The sequence below is a fragment of the Macaca thibetana genome, chromosome 7 (assembly GCF_024542745.1).
Source record: "Macaca thibetana thibetana isolate TM-01 chromosome 7, ASM2454274v1, whole genome shotgun sequence".
NCBI lineage: Eukaryota > Metazoa > Chordata > Mammalia > Primates > Cercopithecidae > Macaca > Macaca thibetana.
Genome location: NC_065584.1, coordinates 162,114,062 through 162,136,563, shown reverse-complemented (window position 1 = coordinate 162,136,563; position 22,502 = coordinate 162,114,062). Strand labels below are relative to the sequence as shown.

Genomic DNA, 22,502 nt, shown 5'->3' with positions numbered 1-22,502 from the left:
ATTATCTCGGCTTTCCTGGTATGTTCCTGCGGTAGTTGTTGGAGCAGAAGTTCATGATGTGAGTCTCCACATGCTACTGTATCCATCCAACTGGGAGCTGAAGTTAGTACTGGCCCCTATCTGCCATTTTTCCTCCCTTCTAAGATAATTCTTATGTCTGTTATCTTGGTATTGGTATCCATTGATTGTCTTTTCTCATTCAAGTTATGATTTTCCTGATTCTTGATATGGCAAATGGTTTTCAATCAAAACCTAGACATTTTGGACATTATGTCATGAGATTTTGCATTTCATTTAAGTCTTCTGTTTTGGCAGGTCTCTTTTGATAGTATACTGGCAGGGGGAAAGGATGTTGCCTCATTACTGTCAGGTAGAGGAATAAGTTCAGGGTCCTAATCATCCTCCAGTGACACTTGGTAGGAGGCACCTGTTGTGGGCAGGGGTGGGAGTTTCAGCTTCCTACTAGGCCTCTGATGATGCCAACTCTGTGGAGTGAATACTTAGGAGTGAAACTATTTGGTTCTTTGGTAAGTTTTTAAATTTTATTTTAAACTTTGGAAGAAGCTGCCGAACTTTTTAAAAATGTTGATAAAATTTTCCATTCCTAGCAGCAATTTATGAGCATTTCAGATACTCTACATCATTGTTGTCCTATAGAACTTTCTGCAGTAATAAAAAATTTTCCATATTTGCATCATCCAATATAGTAGCTACTGACATAGACACCACAGCTCGACATTCTTGCTAATATTTGAAATTGTCAGTCTTTCTAAATTTATCTTTTCTATGTGTATGAAGTGGTATCTTATGGTTTTAATTGTTTCATGTACTTACTGGCCACTTAATTTTTCTAATTCTGTTTTTAAAACAGCAGAATTTTTTAATTTTTATAAATTACAGTTTATGAGGTGAGTTCTGTTTTGTGTTTTTATGGTTTCTCTTTATCCTAAGGTCATAACATCATTTCCTTTTTCTTTTTTCTTGATGTTTTGTAGTTTCACTCTTAGGTTTATGATGCATTTTGAGTTTATATGTATGGTGTGAGGTAAAGGGAGAGTTCATTTTCATGCCAGGTAAATATCCTATTCTACACCATTTGTTGAAAATATTATCTTCCTGTATTGAATTAGCTTGACACTTTTGTTGAAAATCAATGTAGCATATATTTGTAGGTCTATTTTTGTATTCTCTATTATGTTCCATTTGTATGTTTATCTGCAGGCCATGATCAAACTATCTCAATTGCTCTAGCTTAGTTATAAATCTAGAGATCAGTTATTAGAAGTATTCATACTTCATTCTTTATTTTCAAAATAAGTTTTTCATTTGGATTTTCATATACATTTTTAAAAATTGTTATGCATACACAACAGTTGTACATATTTCTGGGGTACATGTGATATTTTGATACGAGCATACATTGTGTAATGATCAAATCAGGGTAATTGGTATCTCCATCAACTCAAAACATTTATCATTTTTTTTGTGTGGGTAGCATTCTGAATCTACTCCTATAGTTATGTTGAAATATACATTAAATTATTGTTAACTATAGTCTCCCTTTTGTGCTACCAAACACTAGATCTTACTTCTACTATCTAACTATATTTTGGAGTTTAAAAAAAATTTTTTTGAGATGGAGTTTCATTCTATTGCCCAGGCTAGGCAGTGGCGTGATATTGGTTCGCTGCAACCTCTGCCTCAGCCTCCCGAGTAGCTGGGATTACAGGCATGCGCCACCATGCCTGGCTAATTTTTCTGTTTTTAATGGAGACCGGGTTTCATCATGTTGGCCAGGCTGGTCTTGAACTCCTGACCTCAAGTGATCCACCCATCTTGGCCTCCCAAAGTGCTGGGATTACAGGCGTGAACCACCGCGCCCAGCCTCTAACTATATTTTTACACTCATTAACCAACCATCCATCCTCCACCCTCCACTACCCTTCCAAGCATCTGGTAACCATCATTCTCCTCTCTACTTCCTTGAGATCAGTTTTTTAAACTGTCATGTAACAGTGAGAACATGCAATATTTGACTTTCTGTGGCTGGCACATTTCACTTAACGTTAAGTTTCCATCAGTAGATGAATGGATAAAGAAAATGTGCTACATATGCCCAATGGCATATTATTCAACCATAAAAAAGAATGAAATCCTCTCATTTGTAATAACATAGATGGAACTGGAGGACATTCTGTTAAGAGAAATAAGCCAGGCACAGAAAGACAAATACCATATATATTTTAGAACCAGCTTGTATGTTTCTATGATTAAAACCTAGGATTTTGATTGGTGTCAGATTGAATCTGTAGACCTAATTTGGGAAGAATTGCCACATTAATAATGTTGAGTCTTCCAATCCGTTAACCTGATATATTCATTTATTTCAGTTTTGTTTGATTTGTCTTAGCAGTGTTTTTTTAAGATAGCATTTTATAAGCATTTCTCATATTTTGTTAGATTCATAATTTGTTAAACTCAAGTATTTCATGTTTTTTAATGCTATTATCAATGGTATTTAACATTTTTACTTGTTGTTAGATATAGAAATAGAACAGATATTTGTATGTTGACTTTCTAATTTGTGATCTTGCTAAAATCACTCAAGAGTTGTGGTATTTCTTTTGTAGGTTTCCTTAGGATTTTCTATGCATATAATCATGTCTTCTGCAAATAAAGACATTTTAACCTCTTTCTTTCCCATCTTTATGCTTTTCATTATTTTTCTGTTGTCTCATTACACTAGTTATGACCTCCATTGTAATGTTGAACAGAAGTGAACATCTTTGCCTGGTTCCCGATGTTAGGAGAAAATCATTTGGTTTTTCACTAAGTATGATGTTGGCTGTGTATATTTTACAGATGCCCTTTTTAAAATTAATGAAGTTATTTTCTATTCTGCATTTCCCAAAGTTTTTGTTATGAATGAGTATTGAAATTTGTTAAATGCTTTTTTATCTTTATTTGTTGAAATGAAAATATTGGTTTTCTCTTTGATTCTGTTAATATGGCTGATATGGTTTGACTCTGTGTCCCCACCCAAATCTCATGTCAAATTGTAATCCTCCAGTTTGTCAAACTGTAATGCTCCAACACTGTTGGAGGAGTGGCCTGGTAGGAGGTGAGTGGATCATGGGGACTGACTTCTCCACTTGCTGTTCTCGTGATAGTGAGTTCTCACGAGATCTGATTATTTAAAAGTGTGTAGCACTTCCTCCTTCTCTCTTGCTCTTCTGCTCTGCCATGTGAGGATGTGCCTGCTTCCTCTTCATGTTCTGCCGTGATTGTAAGTTTCCTGAGGCCTACCCAGCCATGCTTCCTGTACAGCATGTGGAACTGCAAGTCAATTAAACCTCTTTTCTTCATATATTACTCAGTCTCAGGTAGTTCTTTATAGCAATGCAAGAATGGACTAATACAATGGTTACATTAATTTGTTTGAGATGTAAAATCAACCTTGTGTTCTTTTTTATATATTGCTGAATTTGATTTGCTATTTCTAAGGATTTTTTTTTTTTTTTTTTTTTGGTATCTGTGTTTATGAGGGATATTGATGTGTGGTTTAGGGTTCTTTCTTGAATTTTTTTTCTAGTTTTAGAATCAATCCAATACTGTTTATTATAATGTCAGTTTGGAAGTGTTTCCTTCTCTACTCTCTGGAAGAATTTATGTGGGATTGGTATTTTTCATTTACATGTTTGATAGAATTCACCAACAAATCTTTTGGGAGCTAGAGTTTTCTTTCTTTTTCCTTTTTTTTGAGATGGAGTCTCGTTCTATCGCCCAGGCTGGAGTGCACTGGCGCAATCCTGGCTCATTGCAACCTCTGCCTCCCAGGTTCAAGTGATTCTCCTGCCTCAGCCTCCTGAATATCTGGGATTGCAGGTGCGCGCCACCACACCCAGCTAATTTTTGTATTTTTAGTAGAGACAGGGTTTCACCAAGTTGGTTAGGCTGGTCTCAAACTCCTGACCTCCTGATCTGCCTGCGTTGGACTCCCAAAGTGCTGGGATTACAGGCGTGAGCCACCGCGCCTGGCCCGGAGTTTTCTTTGTGGGAAGGTTTTACAAATTCTAATTCTATGATAAATTTAATATTTCATTTTTTAATGTTATTATAAATGGTACTTGAATTTTTTAAATTTCTGCTTGTTGCTATAGAAATAAAATAGATATTTGTGTATTGACTTTCTATTCTGCAATCTTGCTAAAATTATTTAATAGTTGTAGTATTTGTTTCGTAGATTTCAGATTACCTCTTAAGTCAGTGTTGGTAATCTGTGTCTTTTAAGGAATTTGTCCATTTTATCTTAGTTGTCAAACGTATTGGCATAAAATCATTTATAGTAGTCTTTTTTTTTTTAATGTCTGTAGATTCTTTAGTGATAGTCTCTCCTTTTATTCCTAATATTGGTGATTTTCTGTTTCTTCTCTTGTTCAGTCTACCTACAAGTTTACCAATTTCATTAATTTTCTCTCAAAGAACAGTTTTTGGTTGCATTGATTTTTCTCTATTTTTCAGGTATCTTTTTTTTTTTAATTTCCCTTCTTTGTTATTTTGTTACTCTGTATTTACTTTGGCTTAATTTCCTCCTTTTTTCTAGCTTCCTGTGGTGTGAGGTTAGATAACTGAGTTTAGACCTTTTCTTCCCTAATAAAGGAATAGAAAACTATAAATTTCCTCAAAGCACCTTTTTAACGGCATTTTACAAACTTTTATATGTTGATTTTTCATTTAGCTCAAAATATTTTCTAATTTCTCTCATAATTTCTTATTTTGTCCATAGATTATTTTAGAAATATGGTGCTTGATTTCTTTTTATTTTTTATTTTTTTTTGAGACCGAGTTTCGCTCTTGTTGCCCAGGCTGGAGTGCAGTGGCATGATCTCGGCTCACCGCAACCTCCGCCTCCCGGGTTCAAGCAACTCTCCTACCTCATCCTCCCAAGTAGCTGGGATTACAGGCATGCGCCACCACACCGGCTAATTTTTTATTTTTAGTAGAGATGGGGTTTCTCCATGTTGGCCAGGCTGGTCTTGAACTCCTGACCTCAGGTGATCCGCCCATCTCAGACTCCCAAAGTGCTGGGGTTACAGGCGTGAGGCACCGTGCCTGGCCCCTGCTTGATTTCTAAATATTTGGGAATTTTCTAGATATCTTTCACTTATTGAATTCTAATTCCATTGTGATAAGGCACTGTGTATAGTTTCAATTCTTTTAATTTGTAAGACTTATTTATCAATTGGTGCATAGTCTGTCTTGGCAAATGTTTCATGGGCATTGTAAAAATTTATATTTTGCTTTTGTCGATTGGAATATTTTATAGATTGCAATTCAGTTGAGAGTGCTGCTTAAGTCTTCTTTATCCTTGCTGCACTTTTGTCATCATATTTATTCTTTCAGTTAATGAGAGAATGTTGATGTCTCCAACTGTTATTGTTTGTTTCTCCCTTCAGTTCTGTCAGTTTTTGCTTTGTGTATTTTGTAGGTCTAGCATTGTGTGCATACACATTTAGAATTGTTCTGTCTTCTAATGAATTTACCCCTTGATCATTATGAAATGTCCCTCAGTATCTCTGATAATATATATCTTTTTTAATTTAGTATAATTGTCTGGTATAATTACAGCTCTTCCAGCTTTCTTAAGATTTCAGTTTGCATGGCATATCTTCTGTCCTTTTACTTCTTATTTAATTTTTTTCTTTTTTGAGACAGAGTTTCGCTCTTGTTGACAGAGGCTGGAGTGCAATGGCATGATCTCAGCTCACTACAACCTCCGCATCCCAGGTCAAGTGATTCTCGTGCCTCAGCCTCCCGAGTAGCTGGGATTACAGGCACCCGCCACCATGCCTGACTAATTATCCTTTTACTTTTAACTTATTTTCTTGTTTTTAGTGTGAGACTCTTATAGACGGCATATGTTTGGTTCTTACTTTTTTATGTCTTTTAATTGAAATATTTATATGATTTACATTTAATGTGTTGCTAATGTGATTGAGTTTAAATCTACCATCTTTCTATTTGTTTTCTATTAACCCTTCCTTTGAATTAAGTATGCTTTGGCATTCTATCTAACCTTCACTATTGGCTCAGTCATTTCCTTATTGGCTTTGTTCTACTTATTTTACTGATTCCTTTATAATTATATATGCCTCTTTAACTTATTATAATCTACCATTACATAATATTATACTATTTCTCATATAATTAAGACCTTTTCAACAGTATTCTTCCATTGTCTCACAGTCATTTTTTTTCTCTCTGACCGTTTTTGGTAAATTATATTGCTGTGTTTTCAAATTCACTACCTTCTTTTTCTTCTGTGTATAAACTACTGCTTTTCTATCTAGTGAAATATTCACTTCTCTATATATATTTTATCTCTAGAAGTTATTTTTTGGTTCTTTTTGAAAATCCTCTATTTCTCTCTCTACTATATTCCTTTTTTCATTTATGTCTTTGAATATAGGGCATAGTCATTACAGCCCTTTTAATGTCTTTGCCTGCCAATTCTATCATTTCTATCATTTCTGGGTTTCTTTCTATTGACTGATATTTTTCTGGTTATGGGCCACATTTCCCTGATTCTTACTATGTCCAGTAACTTTTTTATTAAATGATAAATATTTATGAATTTAAATACTTGAATCCTTAATCTCGTTGTGTATCTTTAAAGAATGTTGGACTTATTCCCAGAAAGCATTTTTGTTAAGTACAGATTAATTTGTTCAGTTCTAGGCTTAAACACTCCTTTCAGGCATATCTAGAGTAGCCTTTATACTAGGGCCCCTATCTCAGTGGTTTGGCCCTTCTGGGGTCCCTGCTAATTGCTTTGTATATTTGGGTTTCTCCCTTCTTGCTGAAGGGAGCTTGTTAAATTCTTGGTTCTGTGTCAGCTCTGAGAATCTTTGTATTGCAACTCTCTGGTAACATTTTTTCCTTAGATGTTCTTCTCTGGTCTCAAAAAAAAATTTTTGCCCTACTTCATGTAACGTTTTTATCAGCTAAATGCTCAGGAGAACCCTTATTCAGATTACTTTAGCTGTCTCCCTCTTCTCTGGAATTCTGCCCCATAAATTCTAGCCTTCTTGGCCTCCTTGCACTTTTTTCTATCTCTCCAAGTAAACAAGATTGCCAGGCTCTGTTTAAGTTCTTCCTCCTGGTACTGAAGTGGTAAATTTCTTTCTGGCTGAGAGCCTGAGTTGATGGTAGGACTCCCCTTATTTCTGTTTTCTTAGGGATCATAGTACTGCACTGCCTGTGTCTGAAAATAGTCCTTTCCAGTATTTTATGCTGTATTCTAATTATTTATGGTGAGAGGATTGTCCTGGCACTGCTTACTCCCTCATGGTCAGAAGCAGAAGTTGAATCATTCTAGAATAGGTTTTAATGCTAACACCTTTGCAGAATTCAGAAGCTCCCAGGAAATTGTTTCTTAACACTTATGCATTGATGTACTTTTTCTCAGTATTGTTATAAATGAACTGTGTCTGCTATGGGAACTATTATTTATTTTTCAAATCAGAGAGCCCATTACAAACTCTAAATCAGAAACTGATCAGAAGAAAAGGATATATCATACTTAATAAATTTTATGAATCAGGAAAATTGATTTCTTGAGAATATGAAAATTGTCTCTATTATGAGATACTAATTTTAAATATAAAATTATTAACATTGATTGGAAATATGAAGGAATAGCATTATCAGAGTGTAAGGACCAAAATAAATCATTTGATCTAGTCTTTTAAAATAGGAATTCTAAAATTTTAGAGAATAGCCATGTGGAATGTAGTTTGTGTTAGAAATTTGGCAAATGTTATCTGTAAAGGGCCAAATAATGTATATTTTGGACTTTGTAGGCATTTAGTTCCTGTAACAACTACTTAATTTTGCCTTTATGGTAAAAAATCAGTCGTAGACAATATATAAACAAATGAGCTGGCTGTGTTCTGATAAAATTTTATTTATGGACCATGAAATTTGAATTTCATCTAGTTTTTATGTCTCAAAATATTCTCCTTTTGATTTTTTTCAACTCTTTAAAAATGTAAAAATTATTTTTACCTAGCAAGCCATATATAAGCAGGTGGCAGGTTGGATTTGAACTGTGGGTAAAGGCTTGACAACCCCTACTTTATGATTTAAAAATCTCCTCAGTAAGCTGTCAGATTCCTAGTAGACCATTGTATTTCCATTCTATATGATGTTGTTTTGTTTTTTTTTTACCTGAAACTATTCCCTACTATTAAGTTAAATAGCAAAGTAAATAAGATCACACAAATTTTAGCCTGTGGGGCTTTGAAAGATTATATAGTGTCAAAGGTTTGAAATAATTTATAGTGTCTGAGTTTCTTCAACCAACTGGGGAATTGAAGCTAGTGTCTAATTTATCTTACTACCAAGCCTGCACATTTTATATTTTTCAATCATGCAAGGCTAAATTCCTTCCTCCCTATTTTTGTTTTATTATGCTTATCTTATTAATGTTCCCAAATTAGTACATAGTTCTTTATCCTGAATTTAGTCATTTTTGGATGAAGTTGGCTGGTTACTCATGAACAGAAAGTCCCTTCACCTTATATTTAACTTAATGCTGTCCCCACCTACAAGATCCTAGATTTTTTTCCTCTTAGTTCACAATCTTGAGACTATAGCCTCTTTTCTGCATTACCTATGTTTCTATAATGTCTTTCACATAACCCTATTAGCCAGTTAGAATACAAAATACATTTCAAAGCATATTTTCTTTATTCTACCTGATATCCTTTAGCGTACTGGTCAGTCCCCTGTTAGAATGCTCAGAATTTGTTTTCTAATATCTATCTGAAGCAGGATTGAAATATATGCCCTACTGTTTTGTTTGGTGCTATATCCATAATGGTAATTCAAGTCCTACTTTAGAAGAATTATTATGCATTTCATAGTTTATACCATAAGTGTATTTTCTTTCCTTCCTCCTTAAGGTGTATAGTTGATGTTGTTCTTTACCAGTAGCCAAAATCCAGTACCATGAAAGTTCTGGAAGAAACTGCTTAGGTTTAATTTAGGTGAGTGCTGCTATTGCATCATAAATGGTTGGTGACATAGCAGCATGTGGCTGCATATTTGGGGAATACTTTTCTTGTTTGCATGTCTTCATGATGTTTTCCCAAAACATCGTAACACTGTCAAGAAATAAAACAGAAAGGCAACTTCTTTCTTTTCTAATGTAGGGAGAGAAGAACTTTTGTTTTCAAATATGAAATAAAAATAAAGATTGGTACTGGTAGAAGCTTTGAATAAATGGCAAGTCAGAACCCAAACACAATTTCCATTGTTAGTAAAATAAGTTAACAATTTAAAAAGGTTATTTCATTGTTGTTATTACACAGGAATAATTAGTAAATAGGTTTAAAATCAGGCCAATTTTTAAATTTTGGGCATGGTAATGGTATGATATTTAAGATATCTTCTCACAAATTGTTAATTAATTGTTTTGATAATTTAGAAACATTTTTTCTAAGAGCATTATATACTCCTACCTGTCTTATGACATGTGTGCCTTATATCTGGAAAATTCTACTCCTAAATCTTTACGTGTGTCTGGCTCATTTTATTCAATTTCAACTTGGCATCATCTCCTCAGAGAGTTTTAGTTTATATGCTATCTAAAACAGCATCTTCACCTTCCCATTCTCTTTGTAACACTCAATTTTATTTTTTTTCAGAACATTGAATATCTCTGAAATCAGTTTATTATTTGTCCATCTATCTGTACTAGAAGGTAAACTCTATGAGAGCAGAGATCTTGCGTTTTTATTGTCTCTCTAGTACTTAGAACACTCCCTTTCACACAGCAGTTCCTAAGTATATAATTCATATGTGGTTGACTAGAAAGATGCATAAATAAAAGTATGTCAGCGGGCGTGGTGGCTCACACCTGTAATTCTAGTGCTTTGAAAGGCTGAGGCAGGAGGATAGCTTGAGCCCAGGAGTTCAGGACTAGCGTAGGCAATGTAGTGAGACCCAGTTTTTACAAAAAATGTAAAAATTAGCAGAGCGTGGTGGCGTGTGACTGTAGTCTCAGCTACTCAAGAGGCTGATGCAGGAGGATTGCTTGAGCCTAGAAGGTCAAGGATGCAGTGAGCTGTGATCATGCCACTGCACTCCAGCCTGGATGACAGAGTGAGACCCTGCCTCTTAAACAAACAAACAAACAAAATAATAAATACTTATTGCTGCTTACTTAGTTAGAAAATAAAAAATAAGAATAAAGAGAAAAAAATTTTAAAAAAGAACATATCCTCATTGACCTGTGAAATAATAAGCAGTCAAACTTATGTATATATTGGAATCCCCAAGAGGAAGAGAGAATATGGGACAGAACAATTTTTTTTAAGAAATAAGTGCTAAAAATTTCCCATATTGGCCAAAAACATAACTCTCAGAGTGAAGGTCAATAAACTCCAAGTAGAATAAATACAAAGAAAATAAAATCTAGACATATAATAGTCATACTACTAACGTCCAAAGTTAGGCCACGCGTGGTGGCTCACACCCGAAATGCTAGCACTTTGGGAGGCCAAGGCAGGTGGATCACCTGAGATCAGGAGTTTGAGACCAGCCTGGCCAACATGGTGAAACCCTATGTCTACTGAAAACACAAAAATTAGCCAGACGTGGTGGCTGGCGCCTATAATCCCAGCTACTCAGGAGGCTGAAGCAGGAGAATTGCTTCACCCCAGAGAGTGGATATTGCAGTGAGCCAGTATCGTGCCACCTGAGCCTGGGCAAAAGAACAAAACTCCATCTCAAAAAAAATAGAAATAAAGTTCAAAGATAAAGAGAAAATCTTCAAAATAGCCAGAAAACAAAAGAAGCATTAAATACGGGATAGCAATAGTATTACTGACAGCTGACAGAAAAATCGAAGACAAAAAATTATGGAATGACATCAGTAGAGTTGTAAGGAAGAAGAAGAAAAGAAAAACTTTAAGTCAAAATGCAATATCCAATGAAAATATCATTCAAAAATGAAGGTAAAGTAAGACAATTTCAGATTTTAAAAACTTAGATATTTATTGTTAATAGACATACAGTATAAGAACTACTAAGAGTTTCTAAGGCTGAAAGGCAATGATACCAGATGGAAACTCAGTTCTACAGGAAGAAATGAATACCACCAAGAGTGATAAATACAAATGACTTTTCTTTTTTTTTTTTCCCCCTCTGTCACTTTCTTTAAAAAAAAAAAACTGACTTTTTAAAACAAAAGTTGAATGGTATCATTATGAGGTTTTGTAATATATGTAGAGGTATAATATATGATCACACTAGCAAAAGAATATAATAAATGGAATTACAGTCATCCTTAGTGTGTCCTCAGGAGATTGGCTGCAGGACCACCTCCCATGCATACCAAAATTCACAGATGCTCAGGTTCTTTATGAAATGTAGTGTTTGCATATAATCTATATATATCCTCTTGTATATAGTATACAGTAACTCAGTTATTTTCCTTGTGTTTGGTGTTATAGTGAAACAAATTAGGGGTTGGGTCAGTTTTGAACATGCATAAAATGGATGCCCAAGAATCAGAAATAAGTAGACATGTATTTAATTTTGGGTGATATTTTTAAAAACCAAATTAAAAATCGTACTTGAGCCTAAACTAAAACTGCAAAGTGGCTAGTGAAGTATTTACATTTGGAGATCCCTGCTTTCAATATTTTAGAAAGGTTATACCGAAGTTGGACATTGTGGCCCTTAGAATCATATTTTTATAATGTTTGAGTTTAATGACTTGTCATTCAATTAATATTCATAAACTTCTAGTAGAATAAGCCTCTACAAAAACAATCAAATGAAGACTTAGAAAATCTCAAGTGCATCCGTGCTCTTTGGGTTCTTGTAAGTTACTGATACTTTGGTATGCCATGGGGAGGTCTTGAGTGTGTGAGATTCCATGCGTATCTCCACCTAAGTAAAGACGATATTTCTTAAATGAATTAGATGAATTATAACTGTTGAGTGAGGATGATATTAGGAATATCTGAGAAAAGATGTCCAGTACATTTGAAACGATATTACTCTCCAGTTTTGCTCTGTTTTTTTCTCTTGCAGTTAACATTGCTATCTTCAGAAACTAAGGAATGAGAGGCAAGGAAGAAAGGACATTCATCTTGGAAAGACCCAAAGCACCTTGAAATTTGGAAGGAATGTTATGCCAACTGCTAAAACCACCTTTGTCACCAGAATGAATGAAGTGTTTCAGATTTAAACGGTAAGCAGAATTCTCCTAACATGTTACATTTCCACCAAGAATTTTAGATGACTGGAAAGAATTTATTTTTAAGTTTAAGTGTTTAACTTACATGCCAAACTATAGATAAAGCTTAAAATTTTATAACTTACTTAGCGTAATCAGACTTTGGTCCTTAATGTTTGCTCACAAGAGTTTTTTTCCCTAGTTATAAACTTAATTTAGAAATGTAAGATTATTTGAGAAAGAATATGGAAAATATTAGTATATTTAGAAGTCCATCTGATGCAGGGCAGGTGAGCCCCAAAGCAGAGCTTAACCCATGAGGGAACTTGGCTTCGTGAAGGCAAATTAAAGGGCAAGCCAGAGGTAGAAGAAAACAGCTTTGCTGAACAGGCAGTGTTACAGCTCCAATGGTATCACAGCTCTTTGACTGCTCCTGCAGAGCAGGAGTGCTTTGTAGGCAGACAGTAGCAGCTCAGGACAGTTTTGCAGTCATATTTATACCTTCTTTTAACTGCATGGAGATTAAGGGATGATTTATGCAGAAATTTCTTGGGAAAGGGTAGTAATCATTGGATCATTGCCATGGAAAGAGGCAGTAACGTCTGGGTGTTGCCATGGCAACAGTAAATTCACATGGCATGATTGAAGGCTGCTGTTCCCCCTGACATCACCATTTTAGCTAGTCCTCTATCTTGTCCAGTGTCTGAGCCCCACCTCTGGAGTCAAGTCCCGCCTCCTACCTCTCATCCTTCAACAATTACTTTTTCGTTTCATAGAAATAATCAAGTAACATAGGTAGTAGTTCCTATTCAATATACAAAGGGTTTTTTGGTGTTATTTTTTGAACTTTATTTCATGTTTTGTTTTCCTTACTTGACATCTAGTCTCTAGATATCTTATTTTAATACAATCTTTATTTACTCTTTTGCCTCTCTTTCTACCTTTTGAAAATCATCTTGAAAGAATTGGGAGTTATAAAATGCGCAAGAATCCAGAATAGTAAAGGAGAGGGAAATTTTAAAGGATTATAAGATTTTTTCTTCTTGTGAAATTGAAAATACTATTTGATTTCAAGTGGAGTAGAAAGCAATTATATTAAGGCTTAAGATTCTTTATCATTCTTAGATCCTCTTAGTCTTAGGCTAGAATTATGTCAATGCATGTTTTGTAAAGATTCAAATATTTCCAATTTTTAAATGAAATCCTAGTGAACAATTATAACTCTTACTTATTGGATTTCTGTTAATTTGATTTTGAGAGATAATCATTTGTTTGCTTGAGTCACTATGTCTTGATAGTGAATGGATATGATGGACCGAAACTAGTTTCTTGCTTTGAAATGCAGGAGATGTGAAAAGTCAATCAAATAGCATCATGTACTAGTTCTAATGATTCTAAGGAATGCAGAACCTGTTTCCTGTTGATAAGTATAAGGCAGGAGAAAGTATATAGCAAAGAATGAATATTCTAATTATTCTTCCCTGTACTAACATTAACCTTGATTAAAAATATCTTGGACGGGGCACGGTGGCTCACGCCTGTAATCCCAGCACTTTGGGAGGCCAAGGAGGGCAGATCATGAGGTCAGGAGATCGAGGCCATCCTGGCTAACACAGTGAAACCCCATCTCTACTAAAAATACAAAAAAATTAGCCAGGCATGGTGGCAGATAACTGTAGTCCCAGCTACTCGGGAGGCTGAGGCAGGAGAATAGCATGAACCCAGGAGGCGGAGCTTGCAGTCAGCTGAGATTGCTCCACTGCACTCCAGTCTGGGCAACAGAGTGAGACTCTGTCTTTAAAAAACAAAAAACAAACAAACAAACAAAACAAAAATTAGCCAAATGTGGTGGCGCGTGCCTGTAATCCCAGCTACTTGGGAGGCTGAGGCAGGAGAATCGCTTGAACCCAGGAAGCAGAGGTTGCAGTGAGCCAAGATCGTGCCACTGCACTCCAGCCTGGGTGACGGAGTGAGACTCCATCTCAAAAATAACATAACATAACATAACATAACATAACATAACATAACATAACATATAGTAGTAGTAATGTGTACTAAGTGCTTACTGTATATGAAACTTTGGGATTAGTTTTTAATATGCTTAGTCCATTGGGCCTAAACTGGGTGGCTTGAAAACAACAGAAATGTATTTCTCATGGTTCTGAAGGCTGGGGAGTCCCAAAGTACCAGCTTATTTAGTATCTGGTAAGTGCATCTACTTTATGGTTCATAAATGGTGTCTTTTCACTGTGTCCTCACATGGCAGAAGGGGCAAGTGAGCTCTCTGGAGTCTCTTTTATAAGGATTCTTACTAATCCCATGCATGAGGTCTCTGGCCTTATGATATAATCACCTGCCAAAGGCTCCGTCTCAAAATGACAACACACTGGGGATTAGGTTTCAACATAAGAATTTTGAGGAGGACACAAACATTCATTCAGCGGAATATGGATTATCTTTAAACCTTACAAATCTGTTTGACAATAAGTCTTGTTATCAATATTTCCATTTTATATATGAGGAAATCATTCTCAAAGTTAAGTAAATTGTCCAATATCAAATGACTATTTAGAGGTACAGCTAAGCTTGTCTGACTCCATAACCTCATCTCTTAACTACCAAAGCTCATTTGAGAAAATAATAGATTGGCCAGGTGCGGTGGTTCACACGTGTAATCCCAGCACTATGAGAAGCCAAGGTGAGAGGATCACTTGCCAAGAGTTTGAGACCAGCCTGGGCAGCATAGCAAGAACCCCATCTCTACCAAAAAAAAAAAAAATTTAATACTACTAAGGAAATATTTAATAATATCAGTTCTACACAAATTATGCCAGGAAATAAAAGAAGGTTTAACACTTCCCAACTCATTTTATTAAATCAGTAGTATTGTGATATCAAAATAAGTCAGATAGATTACAAGAAAGAAAACTACAGGCATAGACAAAAAATCTTCTAGAAAATATTGGCAAATCAAAACCTACAATATGTAAAAATGATAATGCATTATGAAAGTAAGTTTTATCCCCAAAAATTCAAGGTTGTTTTAATCTTCAGAATGAATCAATGCAATTCACCATATCAAGACATTAAAAGAATGGGAGGCTAAGACGGGCAGATCATTTCAGTTTAGGAGTTTGAGACCAGCCTGGCCAGCGTGGTGAAATCCTGTCTCTACTGAAAAAACAAATAAAAATCTTAGCCGGGTGCGGTGGCACACACCTGTAATCCCAGCTACTCTGGGGCATGCTGAGGCCCAAGAATCTCTTGAACCCAGGAGGTGGAGGTTGTCCCACTGCACTCCAGCCTGGGCGACAGAGTGAGACTGTCTCACAAAAAAAAAAAAAAAAAGAAAAAATTTTAAAAACCCATATGATTATTCAGTGGTTAGATACTGCATTAATTCATAATAAAAAATCTCAGCAAACTAGGAATTGAAGGAATTTCCTCAGCCTGGTAAAGGGCAAAGAGAACTATCATATAGCTGATGTAACACTTAATGGTGAAAAAGTGAATGCTTTCTTCCTAAAATTGGGAACAAGACAAGGTAGTCATATCAAGTTCAGTAAAGCAATAAAAGAAATAAAAAAAAAAAAAAAAGGAAAGAAATCAAAGGAATGCAGATTGAAGAGGAAGAAGTAAGCTCTCAGTATTTGCAAATGAAATCATTTTCTATGCACAGAATCCCAGAGAATCTACCAAAAAGTCTACTGGAACTAATGATAAGTTGTGAATTAGTAAAGTCACAGGATTCAAAATCATTATATAAAAATCTATCATATTTCTATACACTATGTTTTTTTGAGATGGAGTCTCGCACTGTCACCCAGGCTGGAGTTCACTGGCGTGATCTTGGCTCACTGCAACCTCTGCCTCCCACGTTCAAGCAATTCTTGAACCTCAGCCTCTTGAATAGCTGGGATTGCAGGCGCCCACCACCATGCCTAGCTAATTTTTTTTTATTTTTAGTAGAGACAGGTTTCACTATGTTGGCCAGGCTGGTCTCGAACTCCTGACCTCGTGATCCGCCCACCTCTCCCAAATTGCTGGGATTACAGGCATGAGTCACCATGCCCAGTCCTTCTATACACTATTAATTAATAATTGGACATTGAAATTATAAAATTTACAATAACATTTACAATAGCACCATGAAACACAAATACATAGATACAAATTTTTTTAAATGTGCAACATCTGTGCTGATAATCTACAAAGCACTCATGAAAATAAAGAAAATCGCAATAAAGAGATATTGTACTCAACTATTGGAAGAGTCAATATTGGAGTTGTTTTTTGGTTTGTGACAAAGTCTTACTCTGCCACCCAGGCTGGAGGTCCAGACCGCTCACTGCGGCCTCAACCTCCTGGGCTCAAGTGATCTTCCTACCTCAGTCTCCTGAGTAGCTGGGATTACAGGCACAAGCCACCATGCTTTGTCAATATTAAGATGTCAGCTCTCTCAAATTGTTCTATAGATTGAATAAAATCCCTATCAAAAGTCCAGCAGGGGCCAGGCGCAGTGGCTCATGCCTGTAATCCCAGCACTTTGGGAGGCCGAGGCAGGCAGATCACGAGGTCAAGAGATCAAGACCATCCTGGCCAACATGATGAAACCCCATCTCTACTAAAAATACAAAAATTAGCTGGGCATGGTGGCACGCGCCTGTAGTCCCAGCTACTCAAGAGGCTGAGGCAGGATAATCGCTTGAACCTGGGAGGTGGAGGTTGCAGTGAGCCAAGATTGTACCACTGCATTCCAGCCCGGTGGCAGAGTGAGACTCTGTCTCAAAAAAAAAAAAAAAAAAAAAATAGCAGATATTTTTTTATAGGAGTCAACAGACTGATTCTAAAAATTTTTTGGAAAGGTAAAGGAACTAGAAAGTCAAAAACAATTCTGAATAGAAACAAAGTGGGAAGACTCACACTACCTGGTTCAAGACTTACTAATCAAACTGCAGTACTTGAGCAGTATATTGTCATTAAAAGGATAAAGAGATCTGTAAAACAGAATAGATAGTCCAGAAGTAGACACACACATTCAATTGATTTTTAACAAAGATGCAGAGGTCATCTAATGAAAAAAGATGAATTTTTTCTTTTTTCCTTTTTTTTGAGACGAAGTCTCACTCTGTTGCCCAAGCCAGGCTGGAGTGCAGTGGTAAAATCTTGGCTCACTGCAGCCTCTGCCTCCCAGGTTCAAGTGATTCTCCTGCCTCAGCCTCCCAAGTAGCTGGAACTACAGGTGTGTGCCGCCATGCCTGGCTAATTATTTTGTATTTTTAGTAGAGACAGGGTTTCACCATGTTGGCCAGGCTAGTCTTGAACTCCTGATGTCAGGCGATCCACCCGCCTTGGCCTCCCAAAGTACTGGGATTACAGGCATGAGCCACCGTGCCTGGTCAAAAAGATGAGTTTTTTCAACAAATGGTACAAGAACAGTTAGACATCCTTTTTTTTTTTTTTTTAAATTGTTTGAGACAGAGTCTTGCTCTATTGCCTAGGCTAGAGTACAGTGGCATGATCATGGTTCACTGCAACCTTGACTTCCTGGGCTCAGGTGATCCTCCCACCTCAGCCTCCAAAGTAACTGGGATGGCAGGCATGTGCCACCATGCCCAGGTAATAGACATCCATTTAAGACCAAAAACAAAAAGATACAAAAGATACTTGGCCTATACCTGACATAGGCCTTGGAAATAAATGAAAAAGAGTAGATTATTAAGAGATTCACTTTGTACAAATGGGGAAGAAATAAGACTGTGAAGAGAATCGAAACATCGAAGTGGTAGGGGGAATTATTGAAAGACAGTTCAGTGTTTTGACTGAGGGGCATTATGTATTGTAGAAAATGTGTATACATTATGAATAAATTTTCTTTTATTCCACTTGCTTATTAAGCACCTTACAATTCACAGAACATTGTGTTAGACTGGGAGGATGTTACAAGGGTCCTTTGAGGCCAGGTATGATGGCTCACATCTGAGGCTAAGGCAGGTGGATCACTTGAGATCAGGAGTTTTGAGACCAGCCTGGCCAACATGGTGAAACCCTGCCTCTACTAAAAATACAAAAATTAGCTGGGTATGGTGGTGCATGCCTATAGTCCCAGCTACTTGGGAGGCTGAGGCACAAGAATTGCTTGAACCCAGGAGGTGGAGGCTGCAGTGAGCCGAGATTGTGCCACTGCAGTCCAGCCTGGGTGACAGAGCAAGAGTCCGTCTCAAAAAAAAAGAAAAAAAGAAAAAAAAAGTCTCTTGAGGAAATCATATATAAGTAATAACAAAACACTGATAAATGCTATTATAGTTGGACCAGGAGAGCCCAGAGGAGAGGGCAGTAAATACCTATACTCATCCCTATTGGCTTCCCCAGCTAGCCCAATGAGCTCCAAGTGCAGAAGGGAACTAAAGGCTAGAGTATTCTGAGCACTGAAAAATGTCAATAGATCCACTGTTCCTTTGAGGACTTTGAGAAATTGTTAATTTGGTAGCTAAACTCCAATATGGGATATCTTGCCATCTGCTGCCACAGAAATCTGTGATAATTACCTCAGTCTCAAAGAATAGACAAAGTTTCTTTTTATCCTCCTTTTGCTGTCATTTGATCTACTTTGAAGTGGGCTCATCTTTCTCTTGCCTTTCTGTAGTTGCTAGCCATTCCATACAGTCTCTATCACACAGCAAAGGTTTTTTATTAAAGACTACCAAACTCTGTAGGAATGAAAGATAATTTTTTTCATAAAGGAGTTGTCATCATATTCTACACATGTGGAAAAGAGAAGTAAGAGTTGAATGTGATCACTTTTGCCAACCATCTGTGGGTTTCTTTTTCTTTTTCTTTTTCTTTGTTTTGTTTTGTTTTGTTTTGAGAAAGAGTTTTGCTTTTGTTGCCTAGGCTGGAGTGCAGTGGCGTGATCTCAGCTCACTGCAACCCCCGCCTCCCAAGTTCAAGCAATTCTCCTGCCTCAGCCTCCCAAGTAGCTGGGATTACAGGCATGCGCCACCACGCCCGGCTAATTTTGTATTTTTAATAGAGATGAGTTTCTCCATGTTGGTCAGGCTGGTCTAGAACTCCTGATCCCAGGTGATCTGCCCACCTCAGCCTCCCAAAGTGCTGGGATTACAGGTGTAAGCCACCATACCTGGCCCATCTGTGGGTTTCTGATACACATTCTCATCTCTCTTTGAAGGATTATTCATTGCAGCTTGTACTCACACTTTCCTTAAAGCAAGAACTACTTTTATTTTCCCTCGGCCTTCTATCACATAGCAAGAGCGTTGGTGGAAATTGTTTTTCCATAAAAATAACTGTGCCACCTACTCTTCAAATGCCACTGATTAAGAAAATCATTGATCGATTTTTCCTGGGGAATAAATTAAGCTTTTTCCTGAGAGTGGAAAGAAATAAATAATGGGATGTAAAGAATGAAGATGGCTGTGTTTTATGAGGAAAATGTTTATGCAGTTGCCATGGAAACAACATGTAGGCATTCAAAACAGGAGCTTATGATATCTCTGTATTTGTCAAATATAAATCAGATATGAGTTGCATTCATTCTCATTCTTGGATCAAATTTAGTCTGACACATGGTTATGTAAAATATGCTCCTGCTTTAGTATATTTGCTTAATATTTGCAAGAATCTAGCAATACACTGGCTGCCATGTTTTAAAATCATATACTGGAAGCATAGAAATAAACTAGGGAAAGCATTTCTCAGCAAATAATTCCTAAAAGATAGCAGCACAATCCCATTATGACTTTCATAATTAACAGAGGTGATTAATTTTTCTTAATTGAAACATATTCACAACGTTGGGCCTAGTTAATTGGTACAAGCTAATTGTGAGTGATGTCAAATGCTGAATATGCATAGTTTGGTAGTTTCTTCTTATTTAATATATGTGATTTCATTTCATAAGTAGAGTAAGGCACAATAGGCAGTGTTTCTGAATGATTGTTGTACTTCCCTGTTGGAAGACATCAGTTGACTTGAATTTCATGTGTTATAAGTGAGGCATGATAGAAAGCTAGAGAAAGCGTACATGGATTTTGAGGATATGGAGAATTTGACAAATTTTCCATAGCTTGAACTTTTTTTAGTAACTGATTCCAAAGATAATACAGAAAATGCAAACCATACCTGCAACTACTGCCTTTTAATGGACACAAACTGAAAATAGGAAAATCTAAAAACAATTAGAATAGACCCCTTTCGTGGAAAAAAAAAAGTGATACCCTCTTAACTCCAATTCTTTATCCTTTCATGCCGCCTTTGTTAGCGATTTCATAGCCCATCAGTTTATCATCCTATGTATTTTCTCCTGTTACATTTCGTCAAAGGCATGGACTTTGAGCAGATAGCCTAGAGGCTTAATGTCTTATTAAAGCAGTAATTGTTTAAACAGTGCAATAAATAATACCGTAATTTAATGAGACCAAATAGAGATTGGCGGGAAAAGGCTAATTGGAGAAGGCTTTTCAGAGGAGTTAAGTTTTAAGTCAAAATTTAAAAGGTGAAAGACCTTTCTAGAGGGCATTTTAACAATATGTATTATCAAAACTTTAAATATATATATACACACACATGCATAAATATATGTGTGTGTGTGTGTGTGTATTGTTTGATCCAAAAATTGTACTTCTAACAATTTACCTTAAGGAAATAAAGATGTGTGCAAATATTGAATTAGGAGAATATTTACTAAACCCTGTTTATAATAGAGAAATATGGAACGTACTGTAAATACTAAAATTCAATATCAAGTTCAAAGGATTGGGTAATTATGTTAAGATAAATCCAGAAATTGAGCTATTTGAAATGATATTATAGAAAAATATTGATGTGGAAAAATATTTGTTATATATTATTCAATGAAAAAAGGGGGCGTTTGATTGGAATTGTATTAAATGTACAGATTAGTTTGAAGAAAATTGACATCTTTACTATGTTGGGTCTTCCAGTTGAACCTAGTCTATCTCTCCATTTATTTTGGTCTTTGATTTCTTTTATTAGCATTTTATAGTTCTCAACATACTCCTCCTATTCTTGGCTTTCTTAGATTTATACTCAAGGATTTCTTTAAAAATTTTCTTTATTTGGAGCTGATCTGAAAGTTATTGTTTTAAATTTTGGTTTCTATTAGTACATTGCTTGTATATAGAAATATAATTGACTTTCCTGTGTTGACCATGTATCCTGCAATCTTAAAATACTTATTAATTCTAGGAAGTTTTTTATAGATTCCTTGGGATTTTTCACATACATCATCGTGTCATACACAAATAGGTACAGTTTTATTTTTTCCTTTCCAATATATGCCTTTTACTTGTTTTTCTTGTCTGTTGCACTAAAACTTTCAGGATATGTAGAAGAGGAATGATGATAGTATAGGCATTCTTGTCTTGCACTCTCTTCAGAAGGAAGTAGTCACTCTCACTATTAAATATGATGTTAGCTGTAGTTTTTTTGTAGGTACCCTTTATGTTGAAGTTCCCTTCTATTTCAAGTTTGCGGAGAGTTTTCATTATGAATGGCTGTTGGATTTTGTCAAATTTTCCATATCAATTGATATGATCGTATGGATTTTATTTTTTGAGCTGTTAATATAGTGGTTTACATTTACAGATTTTTAAAAATTTTTTGAACTTTCCTTATATTCCCAGGATGAACCCCACTTAGTTGTGATGCATTATGCTTTTTACATACAATGGGAACATTTTGTTGAGATGTTTGTGTTTATGTTTATGAGATATATTGATGTATAGTTTTTATTGATTTTTTTAGTACTGTTTTGCCTTTTTTAAATTTTGTTTTCTGCCAAACAAATTATACCAAACATTTTGCCTGATTTTAGCATCATGATAAAGCAGATCTCATAAAATGAATGGGAAGTATATCTTCCTTTTCTGGAATAAACTGTTCAGAATTGAAATTTTAATTTGCATGTCACTGAAAAATAATGACATTGAACACTCTTCCATGTGCTTAGTGGCCACAGAATTTGTTTTTGAGGATTAGTGTCAGACTTACCATGTTAATATATATTGAATTCAGCCAGAGTTGGGCCCTCTTAAGATTTAGTTTAAGTCTAAATAAAGGTGGTGGTGTCAGTTTTACTGTGATTACACCCATGGATTTACTTTTACAATAAAGTTTTTAAAACTGAGGCTGTATTGTTTAATGTATATGATCATTAATAATTTATGAACACAAACTTTTTTTCTTGAGACAGGGTCTTACTCTATTGCCC

General features: G+C 35.8%; 1 protein-coding gene across 23 annotated transcripts in view; it reads left to right on the top strand.

Annotated features, from left to right (window-relative positions):
• The window catches only part of PEAK1 (pseudopodium enriched atypical kinase 1), a 303,571-nt gene that overhangs the window by 155,361 nt on the left and 125,708 nt on the right, over positions 1–22,502 (top strand). For 12 of the 23 annotated variants that reach the window (XM_050799933.1, XM_050799946.1, XM_050799923.1 and 9 more), the window contains one exon: positions 12,106–12,265. The gene's annotated coding sequence lies outside the window, so the exon portion shown is untranslated. Of the gene's footprint in view, positions 1–6,382; positions 9,051–9,710; positions 9,767–12,105; positions 12,266–22,502 lie in introns of those variants that run through there. The other 11 variants (XM_050799943.1, XM_050799938.1, XM_050799929.1 and 8 more) reach the window with 2 other exon arrangements.